Source organism: Brassica oleracea, chromosome C4 (assembly GCF_000695525.1).
Source record: "Brassica oleracea var. oleracea cultivar TO1000 chromosome C4, BOL, whole genome shotgun sequence".
NCBI lineage: Eukaryota > Viridiplantae > Streptophyta > Magnoliopsida > Brassicales > Brassicaceae > Brassica > Brassica oleracea.
The window spans coordinates 16,872,751-16,885,637 of record NC_027751.1 but is presented as its reverse complement, the minus strand read 5'-3'; the positions used below and the strand labels follow the sequence as shown (position 1 = coordinate 16,885,637).

The following is a 12,887-nucleotide window of genomic DNA, read 5'->3' as shown; positions in this document are numbered from 1 at the left end:
GTTTTCCTGTTTGGAAATATGACAACCTCTTTGTCATTCTAATCAAATCAGGAAAAATCGCGATGTAAGAAACTTGATTTTGATATATAAAGTAGTGGACAATTGTTAGGTTTTCAGAGCTCAGGCTGTGTGTGTGAGAAGAAGCCACTAAGGGCGAAATGAGAGCTTGAACTGAAGAGAGAAAGGTCTGATGAAAACAGTATGAACTTGGACAGAAACAAGAGATTTAGACAGATTAAGAAAAGGAGTGATTAAGGGATTCTTATCCAAGAACACACTTTGTATTATGAAGGAGGAGGGGAAATACCCCTCACTCTCTTAAAAGACACAAAAACGTCCATACATAGCTTATTTATAAGCTTTACACATTGCAAACTCATAAACCCTTAATTTAATGGATAGAAATGACTAAATTGAAATGGATGGCTAGGATAGAGTCTGGTGGGTTGCTGAGGACGTGATGGATGCTGATTGGTTGATTCAAACTGGTCAAGGCAAGGGCTGGCTCCTGATTGGTTTCCTTAAGGCTCCCATGAACCTTGTTCACAAATATGGCTAGATACATGGTCAAGGCTGCTTTTCCTTTACAGCTCATAGGCAGCCTGTCATTGACCACGCCCTAGCTCTCCCTTATCCACAAACAGTCACAAGATAACTCAGGTTTGTCTTCTCTTGCGCCCTAAGTTTGCACAGCTTCATTTCAGGTTGATCCGGAACAAGTACGGTCGATGGTACGGACCGTCTGTCCGTACCTCTCCCTATTTTTGCACCAACTCCCAATCTCCTCCAATTGTTGAGTCTGAATATTTCTTGGTCGACCTCGGTCCGTACGGATCCGTACAGGTCCGTACAGATCCGTACCAGTCCGTACCGCTCGCTTTAACTTTGCACCATCGTCCAAACTACTCCAAATGGTGTCTAAGTCCCTCCTGGACTTGAACCTATCTTTGCACTGACTCTAGGACACTTCTAGACTTCTTTAAACACTCCTGAAGCCTTGACAGACAATCTCTGAACATCTTGTCCTATCCTTCATCAAGACCCAAACTCAACCAACTCCTCCTTTGGCTCCATTTCTTTCTTCAAGTCAACAAGAATCACTAGGAACAGGAATAAATCTCATAGGAGTTAGGATGGGGAAGCTATCCCACTTTCAAATAAAGTGATCCCAGTTTTCATGTCTAGGAAAATGACAACTTCTTTGTCATTCTAATCAAACCAGGATGAATCGCGATATAAAAAGCTTGATTTTGATACATAAAGTAGGGCAGAATCACTAGTAAGTAGAATAAATCTCATATGAGTTAGGATGAAGAAGCTATCCCACTTTCAAATAAGGTTATCCCAGTTTTCCTGTTTGGAAATATGACAACCTCTTCGTAATTCTAATCAAACTAGGATGAATCGCGATGTAAGAAGCTTGATTTTGATACATAAAGTAGTGGAGAATCACCAGAAAGTTGACAAAATCTCATCGGAGTTAGGATGAAGAAGCTATCCCTCTTTCAAATCAGATGATCCCAGTTTTCCTGTGTGGGAATATGACAACTTCTTTGTCATTCTAATCGAACCAGGAAGAATCATGATGTAAGAAGCTTTATTTTGATACATAAAATAGTGGAGAATCACCAGGAAGTTGAATAAATCTCATAGGAGTTAGGATGAAGAAGCTATCCCACTTTCAAATCAGGTGATCCCAGTTTTTCTGTTTAGGAATATGACAACTTCTTTGTCATTAAAATGAAACCATGAAGAATCGCGATGTAAGAAGCTTAATTTTGATACATAAAGTAGTGGAGAATCACCAAGAAGTTGAATAAATCTCATAGGAGTTAGAATGAAGAAGCTATCCCACTTTCAAATAAGGTGATCCCAATTTTCATGTTTGGGAATATGACAATTTCTTCGTCATTCAAATCAATACAGGAAGAATCGCTATATAAGAAGCTTGATTTTGATACATAAAGTAGTGGAGAATCACCAGGAAGTTGAATAAATCTCATAGGAGTTAGGATGAAGATGATATCCCACTTTCAAATGATGATGTTACATTATATATAGTCCTAGACATTAGGGTTTTTCGAAACACAAGAGTAGATAAGCATGTGAAGTCAAGGGAAGAGCCTTTGCTTTAGTTTGAACCGGCCAATGACTAGCCTCACATGTTCGGGCATCTTCCTGGTCCAAGTCCATGATGCTCTTCCTTTCCAACCTTTGCCAGCCTGTCCTAGCTATCAAGCCGCACTTCCCTTATCAACTCCAACGTCTGGATAAGCCCTTGGTCGAATGTAACTTCACCTCGGTTCATATGAGTTACTCGGTGAAGTTACCTTCCTAGTTTCACCTTGGTACGGCCAGTGTACGGATGGCCCATCCGTACCATCTCTTAGCTCACTCTCTAATCCCTTTCCTTTCACTCCTTTGCTTTCACATGTCGTTAACTCCTCAATGCCTTCTCATATACCTCAACACATCTCAACTAACACATCAGCCAACTGATCTTCACTTCTAGTGTAGCATGGCAAGATAACTCCTAGTACAATCATCTGCCTCACCTTGTGACAATCCACTTCAATGTGCTTCGTTCTCTCATGAAAGACTGAGTTGGTAGCAATGTGGATGGCGGCTTGGTTATCACAATGCATGGTCATTGGTGTTGCTTGATCAATCTCCATGTGCTTCAAGATGCCCTTGATCCATACTAACTCGTTTTTGAGCTTCAGCATGGCTCTATACTCAGCTTCTGCACTTGAACAGGACACCACCTTCTGCTTCTTGCTGTTCCATGTAACCAGGTTGCCTCCAATGAATGTGCAATAGCCAGTGGTTGATCTCCTGTCAGCTCTATCCCCAGCCCAATCCGCATCACAATAGCCTACTACTTCAGTGCTTCCATTGTAGCCCATCCACACACCTTGATCAGCTGTTCCATTCAGATACATCAAGAGCCTCTCTACCATGCGCCAATGATGTTCCTTTGGGACTTGCATATGTTGGCTCACCTGATTAACAGCAAAACATATATCAGGTAGTGTGATGGTTAAGTATATTAGCTTACCAACTAGCTTCCTATAAAGCTTTGGATCATGAAAGGGTTTACTGTCTTCAATCCCCCCCTCTCGTGGAACCTTATACCCATCCTCCATGGGCATCTTGGCCGTTTTCCCTCCATATGCACCTGCATCTTTCAAGAGATCAAGTGTATATTTCCTTTGAGAAATGAACAACCCTTCCTTAGATCTACACAACTCAATTCCAAGGAAGTATTTCATTTCTCCTAAGTCTTTAATCTCAAATACAGATTTTAGAAACTCCTTGGTAGCTTTGATACCGTCATTATCAGTACCAGTGATGATGATATCATCAACATACACAAGGAGTGCTACAATACCTGAGGGTGTAGTGAGAGTGAATAGAGTGTGATCAAGCTCTGACTTCCTGAACCCTCTCTCATTCAAGGTAGTGCTTAACTTGTGATACCATGCTCTTGGGGACTGTTTAAGTCCATAGATTGCCTTCTTCAGTCTCAACACATTTCCCTTCTTGACTAGATGCTCAAGGCCTGGTGGTGGAAGCATATACACTTCATCCTCAAGTTCTCCTTGTAAGAAATCGTTTTTCACATCCATCTGCCAAAGATTCTAGCCAAGATTCACAGCAAGAGGTAAGACTATTCGGATTGTGTGTAGCTTGGCAACAGGAGCAAAGGTATCTATATAATCTTCTCCATAGGTTTGAGTAAACCCTCTTGCTACAAGTCTTGTCTTGCGCCTGTCTATCTCTCCATTCGGAAGGTACTTGATTGTGAATATCCATCTGCTTGATACAGCTCTCTTCCCTTTTGGTAGCTCACTCTCATACCATGTGTCATTCTTTATCATAGCATCAGCCTCAGCATTCACCGAGTCTCTCCACTCTTGTATCATCATTGCCTCTTCATAGCTCCTAGGGACATGGCTTTCATCTAAGCTCACCATGAAGGCACAATGATCTTCAGGATATTGCGCAAATGAACACACAACTTGAAAAGGATGCTCCACAGCCTGGGCATTGTAGTACACTCTTGTGCTTACCCAGTTGGAAGCATCTTTCCTAATCCGTGTGCTCCTTCTCAACGCTGGTACCGGTTGAGGTGATTGCTCCACTTGTGGTTCTTCTCCACTTTCTTGTGGTGGTAAAGATACTTCTTCTACCTCTTCTTCTGGCTGACTTGCTTCAGCTCCATCTTGCCGTTCACTCAACTCCACGTCTTGATCATGTATACCAGATGCTCCACTCTCTTGAGTTGTCTCTGGTTCACTCCTTTCTCCCCCATGATCAGAAGTAGGAGTTGCTGAAATGCCACCATTCGGTGACTGGTATCCTGGGTTACTTCCAAGTCCTTGCTGATCTTGTCTCACCTTGACCCCAAGGTTTTCTAAGATGATCCGCAAGGTAGTAGCTCTCTCCGAGGTAAGATCCTTCAAGTCTTCTTTGTTTTGTTCTTCATAATACCCTCTCTCTTCAACAAACTTCACATCCCTTGATACTAACACTCTTCTTGTGTCTGGATCATAACATTTGTATCCCTTTTGAGTGGTGGAGTATCCAATGAACATTACCTTTGTACTCCTAGCTGCAAGCTTGTTTCTTAACTCCCCGGGTATCAATACATAACATAAGCACCCAAAGATTCTTATGTGTTCTAGTGAGGGCTTATGCTGGTTGAGAACCTCAAATGGTGCCTGTCCTTTCAATATCATCGTGGGAGTCCTGTTGATTAGATAGCAAGCAGTAGCTACCGCATCACTCCTAAACCTCTTAGGAACATTAGCTTGAAACATCATGGATCTTGCAACTTCCATAAGGTGCATATTCTTCCTCTCAGCCACACCATTCTGTTGTGGAGTGTAGGGACAACTTGTTTGATGAAGGATTCCATACTGAGATAAGTGTTGCTTGAAAGCTTGTCAAATGTATTCTCCTCCATTATCTGACCTGAAAATCTTAATCTTGGCATGATAATGGTTAGTTACATAGGATTGAAAATTTTTAAATGCCTCAAGTACCCTATCTTTAGTTGGAATTAAGGTTAACCAGGTGTATTTAGATTTTTCATCAATGAATGTGATATAGTACTTATGGTTTTCTCTAGATAAACATGGAGCAGTCCAAACATCTAAATGAATAAGATCAAAACAATTTTCATAAACAGTAGATGAGTTTGGAAACATAGTTCTACAATGCTTGCCTAAAATACAAGCTTCACAATCATTGTTCTAAAAAAAAACACCTAGCAACATCAGTTTTAAAGCCTTATTATGAGGGTGTCCTAGTCTAGCATGCCACAATGCATTTTTATTTAAACTAGGAACAGAAGCAGAAGTAAAAGAACAGCTAATGTCAGAAACATGAGCAAGATCTTCAAGCAAATATAAGTCTCCTTTGGTTACTCCTTTTCCAATCATTTTGCTGCTTTCAATATCCTGAAACTTCACACCATTAGGACTAAATATGACATTGCATTGCAAATCAGTTGCACATTTCTTGACAGATAATAAGTTTGAAGTGAAGTTAGGCATATAGAGAGCTTTTGAATCCTTATTAAACAATTTAAGTGTTCCTATTCCCTTAATAGGAATCTTATCACCATTTGCAATCATCACATGACCCTTAGTAGGCACAATGTTCTTAATTAACTTAGTATCACTAATCATATGATGTGATGCACCAGAATCTACAATCAGTGGTCTAGTTGAATGATTACTAGCAAGATGAGCGAGTATACTAGATGGCCTATATGCATGATCAGTTTCAATGTATTCATGCGCATTTCTTAGAGAGTTAACCATCTTATCAGTTCTAGTGATGTTATTTGAATCTCCTACAGTCCTAGCAATCATAGAAGCACCATAAGAATACCCATAAATGTTATCATTATCCTTGAGCATCTTGATGAGGGCATCAATGTCTGACTTCCTTATAAAGTCCTGATCATTGTTGTTCCGGCTGTTAGGAGTTCCAATGTAAGCCACCAGAGACTTGCCATCACTTGTACCACCTTCTTGAGCCTTGCTAGTACCCGCACCACTTGCCTTCATGAACTTAGCCGGTTTGAGGTGTGGGTGGAGTATCCAGCACTGGCTCTTCTTGTGGCCTTGCTTCTTGCAATGATCACAGCTCCCATTGAACCTCCTATCCTCAAACCTCCCATGTGCAGCTTTGTTAGCTTGTGGAGTCTCTCCTTGTTCAGCTTGTGTCGCTTGATTAGCTAAGGCCAGCTCTCCCTTCTTCCCAAACAAGCCAATCGACCCTTGCTCTTTCTGAATCCGAGAGCACACTTCTTCCAAGTCAGGTAGTGTATCATCTCTCAGCATGTGTTGTATGAGCCCATTGTAAACCGGATTTAGTGTCAAGAACAGTCCAAAGACCTTGTCCTGCTCGCGTCTCTTGTTTAGCTCATTGGGATCAACCGTGCTTGGCCTCAACATCTTTAGCTCGGACCATAGTGACCTGAACCGTCCTAGGTGCTTGGTGAACTCCATGTCTTCCTGAACCAAGTGGTTAATCGCTTGCTTCACCTCAAAGACTCTACTCAAGTTAGATGTGTTTCCATACACTTTCTTCAAGGTGTCACACAGCTCTTTTGCTGTCTCACAGTAACTGTATGCATCCAGAATCTCCGGCTCTAAGGAAGCATGAAGGACTGACATCACCATCATGTCTTCTTGTTGCCATTTCTCAACCGGATCTCTTGATGCTTCATCCTTGTCTTCTTCTTGAGCAATCAGCTTTGGGGCCTCACCTGAGTTAATGTGTCCCCATAAGCCCTTGCTCCCAACTGCGTTCCTCACCATTCGTGACCACACTAGGTAGTTGTTCCCCTTGAACACAACCGCCACCTTCATCTTCATCCCACTATCCATCTTGAAGCAGCTTGACGTAAACAGCTTGCTAAATCTTGGACTGAGAATAGAAACCACACACTGAAAGAGACTAGATCTTCTTTAACTGACTAGCTTCAATTACTAAACCCGCAAGCACTCCAAGTAACACTCTCGATGTTTCTTGATGTTTACGTTTTAATCAACCCCTTTATGAACACGCAAGACACAAAGAGTACAAACACAGCACGCGGAACCAGGAATCTCTCTTGAAACTATCAGTAAACTCAACCAGACACACCTTTCTCGGACTAGGACTCAACCGGAGAAGACTTGAAGCTTGAATCTCCAACGCACAGCTCCAAGCTTTAACCTTTGTGTTTTAACAAATCTCGCCAAGAACTCAGATTTTCATGAACCTGGCTCTGATACCATATAAGTTTAGAGTAATGAAGAGTAATCTGAGTGTTTAGAATGGATTTACAAGAGATTAGAGAGGAACTGAGAGTAGAGAACGAGATGAGAGTAAAAGACTAAGAATAAGCCATGGAGGCAAAGGATAGTCTAAACTGTCTGATTATTATTAATGATCAGATGCTACAATATATAGTGAGGCTACAAGAGGCTAAGGGTTTCAGAAAGCACACTATTACATTGGATAGATTCTACTTTAATTCAAACTGTCCAATTAGACTCTTCCTTGTGTGTAAAGCACTTTTGCCTTTACACAGCTACTGACAGCCTGTCATAAGCTCTTCCTTATCCTCTTCACACGGTAACATCAGTAAGGGGATCAGAGTGGCTTCTCCTTTACTTTCCAAGTTACCCGAGTGTAGTAACTTTCCTTAAGTGAGTTTGGTCGATCCGCTTGGTACGGCCAGTACGGCCACCGTACGGCCTGTACGGCCTTGTCCATCCCAAACTCATTCCTCCAACCCTTTACTCATCTAAGCATCATCTCTTATTAGCAACACATCTCATCATCTAATGGCTTCATCTCAACATCAGGTGATCCCAGTTTTCCTGTTTGGGAATATGACAACCTCTTCGTCATTCTAATCAAACCAGGATGTATCTTAATGTAAGAAACTTGATTTTGATACATAAAGTAGTGGAGAATCACCAGGAAGTTGAATAAATCTCATAGGAGTTAGGATGAGGAAGCTATCCCACTTTCAAATCAGGTGATCCCAGTTTTCCTGTTTGGGAATATGACAACCTCTTCGTCATTCTAATCAAACCAGGATGTATCTTAATGTAAGAAACTTGATTTTGATACATAAAGTAGTGGAGAATCACCAGGAAGTTGAATAAATCTCATAGGAGTTAGGATGAGGAAGCTATCCCACTTTCAAATCAGGTGATCCCAGTTTTCCTGTTTGGGAATATGACAAGAATATGACAACTTCTTTGTCATTCTAATCAAACCAGGATGAATCACGATGTAAGAAGCTTGATTTTGATACATAAAGTAGTGGAGAATCACAAGGAAGTTGAATAAATCTCATAGGAGTTAGGATGAAGAAGCTATCCCCCTTTCAAATAAGGTGATCCTAATTTTCATGTTTGGGAAAATGAAAACTTCTTTGTTATTCTAATCAAACCAGGATGAATCACGATGTAAGAAGCTTGATTTTGATACATAAAGTAGTGCAGAATCACTAGGAAGTTGAATAAATCTCATAGGAGTGCGGATGAAGAAGCTATCACACTTTAAAATCAGGTGATCCCAGTTTTCCTGTTTGGGAATATGACAACTTCTTTGTCATTCAAATCAAACCAGGAAGAATCGCGATGTAAGAAGCTTGATTTTGATACATAAAGTAGTGGAGAGTCACAAGGAAGTTGAATAAATCTCATAGGAGTTAGGATGAAGAAGCTATCCCACTTTCAAATCAGATGATCTCATTTTCCTGTTTGATAATATGACAACTTTTTTGTCATTCAAATCAAACCAGGATGAATCGCAATGTAAGAACCTTGATTTTGATGCATAAAGTAGTGGAGAATCACCAAGAAGTTGAATAAATCTCATAGGAGTTAGGATGAAGAAACTATCCCACTTTCAAATAAGGTGATCCCAATTTTCATGTTTGGGAAAATGACAGCTTCTTTGTCATTCTAATTAAACCAGGATGAATCTGTTGAACTGAATAGAAGAATGGAGCTTGTGCATAAATAAGGCAAGCTCTTGAAGATCTTAAGAAGAGTTCTATGAAGCTTCAGAAAGTGATGAGAAGCTGATACAAGGTTGGGACAATGGCTAAGAAGAGTTCAGATAGAAGTGGAGTAGCCGTTGGATGAGTTTAGGAGAGAAAGGTCGATGGTGCAAAGATAGGGACGGCCATGTACGGCCGGCTGTACGGATGGTACGGCCCGGTAAGGACATGGTCGATCCAAAAGAGTTTCTATCAAGTCTTGGGATGTTTTGGAGTTGTGAAAAGATAGGGCCCAATGTGAGAGAAGCAACCCTAATCCGTACACTCAGATGATGAAAACTTGTGATGCAAGGCATGAAGAAGGCTTAGGGAACATATGGGCAAGAGAGCAAAGATCCTAAAGGCATATACTGTCCGAGATGCTTTAGGAAGTGACCAGGAAGGTGTTGTGCTCTCTTGACCGTTTATGGATAAGGTTTCTTATCCATACAGCTTATTCAAATTCAAATGTGCAAGTTGGCGTGAGCTGTAAAGTAAAGGCAAAGAAGACACCATGTATCTGGCCAAATAAGAGGGAAGATATATGAAGCCTTTAAAGAAGCAATCAGGCGCCAGCAAAGGAGAACCAATCAGCACTATCCAGCCTGCCTTAACCAGATCCAAAGCTACATCCAAGCCATCCATTTCCCAAAGTCTTTTAGAGCCATTAGATTTAGGTTTATGATTTTGCAAGTTGTAAAAGCATATATAAACCTATGTGTGGACGTTTTGTAACTCCTAAGAGTGTTGAGATGAGGTAATAAAGAGTGAATACATTGATAGAGAAAGAGGATTGAGACATACAGTAACTTTGGGGATTTACCACAGTAACTTTAGTTTTACTGTGGTAACTAAGTTAAAAGCTTGGGAAGTTACCTTTGGAGAGTGGAGCACGCCTAAGGAGTAGTCTGGATAAGGAAGGATCAGTTTGGATAAGGTCTGGTCATAGCTAGAGAGTGTGACAGCCTTGGACAGGCTGGAACCAGCTGGAAAGCTAAAGCAAGATACCCAAGCATGTGAGGAACCTTATTGGCTAGTTCAAATCAGGCATCTTTGACTACACATGCTTCTGATCCTTGCTAGACTGAACCTGGACGAAATTATGTATCTCTTTCCTATATATGTTGTAAACTCTCTCATAAATCAATTAATGGAGTTTTGAGTATCTCTCTTAATTCTTTCACTAAAATCTCTTAATCTCTTTAATCTTTGAATCTAATTATCTCTGGTTGTTTGAATCATGCTCTAAAACACAAACGTGTTTATGGTATCAGAGCCAGGTTGGCAAAAAGGGGGTGAGTGTGATTTCTGTTTCTCAAAATCAGAGTGTTCTTGAGTGTTCTTGAGTGTTCTTGGGATTGTTGAGGTTTCTGGGTATTTGTGTTGTCTATTCTTCTGTGGCTGGGTTTATTTGAGATTTTCTGGTGGAAACATGGATATGAAGCACGAATCTAGTGGAGTAGTGAAGATTCAAGAAGAAAACAAGTGGGTTTGGCCAAGATTGGTAAAGACAGCCTTAGGAAGCTGTGAGATTTGGAGTAATCATGCAAAGGGAGAACCTTTAATGGAGAGAGCTGCTGATGGGGGTCAGACAGAAAGGTTGAAGTGTGAAGATCAGTTGAGTCTTGAAGAAAATATATCTCTTGAGAAGATTGAAGATGTTTATGAGTACAAGATTGTGAGTTTTAGATAATCTGAGTTTGGAATGAGAAAAGAAAGAGATTAGAGAAGTTTAGAAGTGATTTAGAACGAGTTTAGCAAAGTGTCTAGTGTATAATCATGATTAAGAGTCTTTGAGTCTAAGAGAGTATTTTGTGTCAAGAACTGTCTAATCTTATTAATGATCTGAGATTACAATATATATAGAGGCAACTAAGAGACTAGGGTTTAGGAAAATGCACTATTACAAGAGATTGTGAGTTTTAGAGAATCTGAGTTTGGAATGAGAAAAGAAAGAGATTAGAGAAGTTTAGAAGTGATTTAGAACGAGTTTAGCAAAGTGTCTAGTGTATAATAATGATTAAGAGTCTTTGAGTCTAAGAGAGTATTTTGTGTCAAGAACTGTCTAATCTTATTAATGATCTGAGATTACAATATATATAGAGGCAACTAAGAGACTAGGGTTTAGGAAAATGCACTATTACAAGAGATTGTGAGTTTTAGAGAATCTGAGTTTGGAATGAGAAAAGAAAGAGATTAGAGAAGTTTAGAAGTGATTTAGAACGAGTTTAGCAAAGTGTCTAGTGTATAATCATGATTAAGAGTCTTTGAGTCTAAGAGAGTGTTTTGTGTCAAGAACTGTCTAATTATCATTGATGAAGAGTCTACAATTTATATGAATGGATACAAGGGTTTTCCCTAAAGGTAAAGTAAGCAAAGCATGTGAAGTCAATAGAGAGCTAGGCGCCGGTTTCAAACTAAGCCAATGGGAGACTCCACATGTGTAGGATGAATGGATAAGGTTGCTTTCCCTTTCCAGCTGTGTACAGCCTGTCAAGCCGCGGCCTTATCCTTCCCTCAACAGTCTGATCACTCTCTGGTAACTCCTCATAGTTACCCTTTCACTCATCACAAGTAACTCTCCTGAATAGTGAAGTGTGTTCAACCCAAAGCCTGTACGGCCATTCCTCTTGTACGGCATGTACGGATTGTACGGACTGGACATCCTCCATCCCGTCCCTCCTAGTGCTTCACTACTTCATATCCTGTCCTCATACACATTGCTCAACACTTCATCATATGATCTCATCTTAGTATGATCTCATCTCAACACTCCCCCTCAAGCTTAGCTCTGTGAAAGTCTAAGCTTGGATAGCCAGGAGATCCTCCTCATTAAAAACCTCACCAAGGAAAACCCATTGGATAAAACCTTGATGGGACAAAACCTTGATAAGGGGCTATGCTTCTTCTGGTAAGATCAATGAGTCCTAGCCGGCTATGGATGGACTCAATTGTCTTCTGCCTTGCTGCCTTTGTGAACACATCTGCTAGTTGATCCTCACTCCTCGTGTAGCATGGCAAAATGACTCCAAGAAGTATCATTTGCCTCACCTTATGGTAATCAACTTCAATGTGCTTGGTTCTCTCATGGAAGACTGAGTTGGTGGAAATGTGTATAGCAGCCTGATTGTCGCAATGCATGGTCATAGGCGTGGCTTGAATGATCTCCAAGTGCTTCAGTATCCTTTTGATCCATACAAGCTCATTAGTCAGCTTCAGGGGAAATCGGCCAATTTATACGTCAACAGGGGCTAACGGTCCCGATCAGTACATAAACATGTTACATGTGCGAAAACATACATCAACTAGTATAAAATTCAATTTTCCATACATAAACTTACAAAATTGGGGTTTAACATACACTGACTTAATTTCCGTTAGTCAAACGTTATGGAATAAGAGTTTTCATTAATCGGTAACATGAAATTGGCCAATTCCTACATCAACAGGGGTCAACGGTCCCGATCAATACATAAACACTTTACATGTGCGAAAACATACATCAACTAATACAAAATTTAAATTCAATACATGAACTTTTGAAATTTGGTTTAACATACATTGACCTAATTTACACTAGTCCGACATTACCGAAGATAAATTCTATGTCACGTGTTGATTAAGTGAGGTGTTTATTGTATTATGTGGTAAATAAACCGTATTACGTGATAATTGATCGAGAAAGATAGATCATTTAGGCCAAATGATTTTGTTCTAATTAAACCGTATTATGTGGTAATTGATTGAGAAAAAATAAATCATTTAGACCAAACGATTTTGTTTTCGTGTAACTCATTAGTTAGTTTTTTTCTTTAATTTTTTTGTT

General features: G+C 40.2%; 1 pseudogene; it reads right to left on the bottom strand.

The window, feature by feature from the left end:
* The window catches only part of LOC106338270, a 32,288-nt pseudogene that overhangs the window by 8,748 nt on the left and 10,653 nt on the right, over positions 1–12,887 (bottom strand).